The 1,334-nt window shown below is 48.7% G+C and overlaps 1 protein-coding gene across 3 annotated transcripts in view; it reads right to left on the bottom strand.

The window, feature by feature from the left end:
- Positions 1 to 607: 607 nt before the first annotated feature.
- Positions 608 to 1,334, bottom strand: part of fam49al (family with sequence similarity 49 member A, like) — a 106,887-nt gene continuing 106,160 nt past the window's right edge. For all 3 annotated transcript variants that reach the window (XM_045709503.2, XM_045709501.2, XM_045709502.2), the window contains one exon: positions 608 to 1,334. This exon is cut by the window's right edge and continues 2,607 nt beyond it. The gene's annotated coding sequence lies outside the window, so the exon portion shown is untranslated.

Genomic DNA, 1,334 nt, shown 5'->3' with positions numbered 1-1,334 from the left:
TAGTCCCCCCTCCTAGAGGAAGCCCCTTTAGTCCCCCCCCCCTCCTAGAGGAAGCCCCTTTAGTCCCCCCCTCCTAGAGGAAGCCCCTTTAGCCCCCCCTCCTAGATGAAGCCCCTTTAGTCCCCCCCTAGATGAAGCCCCTTTAGTCACCCCTCCTAGATAAAGCCCCTTTAGTCCCCCCCTAGATGAAGCCCCTTTAGCCCCCCTCCTAGATGAAGCCCCTTTAGTCCCCCCCTCCTAGATGAAGCCCCTTTAGTCCCCCCTAGAAGAAGCTCCTTTAGTCCCCCCCACTCCTAGAGGAAGCCCCTTTAGCCCCCCTCCTAGATGAAGCCCCTTTAATCCCCCCCTCCTAGAGGAAGCCCCTTTAGTCCCCCCCCTCCTAGATGAAGCCCCTTTAATCCCCCCCCCTAGATGAAGCCCCTTTAGTCCCCCCCTCCTAGATGAAGCCCCTTTAGTCCCCCCTAGAAGAAGCTCCTTTAGTCCCCCCCACTCCTAGAGGAAGCCCCTTTAGCCCCCCTCCTAGATGAAGCCCCTTTAGCCCCCCCCTTCTAGAGGAAGCCCCTTTAGACCCCCCCTCCTAGAGGAAGCCCCTTTAGTCCCCCCCCCTCCTAGAGGAAGCCCCTTTATTCCGCCCCCCCCCCAGGTGAAGTTGGAATTTTTTTGAAACATATGACTCACTATAGCAAGTCCAATGGTCCAAGCCAAGCCATTGGATTTCTGAGAGAGACGACACATACCCAATTTCAGCTTCACTGAACAATTAAAAAGGAATAAAAACACCTTTTATGTACACATTTTTCTCAGAACTTTTACACCATGCCGTCTATATATTTATACAGAATATGCTTGTGCCACATACCCCTGTATAGAAAATATATTATGAGATCAAATGAAGTTAGACTGAGGTCTATAGACATGGAAAGTACAACACTGCCTTTTTAAAATCTCCTTTTGAAATTCTTTATTTTCATTACCCACTTATTCAGTGACTTAACTGTTTATTTGCCTCATACTAAAAGAAAAACTCTCTAGTGGATCATAAGCACACTTGTTATTGTTGTTGTGTATTTTATCCTGGAGGACCCGAGCTGGCCTTGTAGAAGCCTGATGAGAAAATACTCAGCTCGCTCACTTATTTACACTGCGAATCTCTGAGTGATCTAATGAGTGTGTGTGTGTGTGTGTGTGTGTGTGTGTGTGTGTGTGTGTGTGTGTGTGTGTGTGTGTGTGTGTGTGTGTGTGTGTGTGTGTGTCTCTCTGTGCATGTATTTATCCTCTTATTATGATGTTGCCTTAGTCCCTCCCTGATAGGCTTGTCTCTGCCCTTCTCTTTA

This window comes from Salmo salar, chromosome 27 (assembly GCF_965601325.2).
Source record: "Salmo salar chromosome 27, fSalSal1, whole genome shotgun sequence".
NCBI lineage: Eukaryota > Metazoa > Chordata > Actinopteri > Salmoniformes > Salmonidae > Salmo > Salmo salar.
The sequence above is the reverse complement of the archived record's forward strand: the minus strand, read 5'-3'. Positions and strand labels throughout refer to the sequence as shown.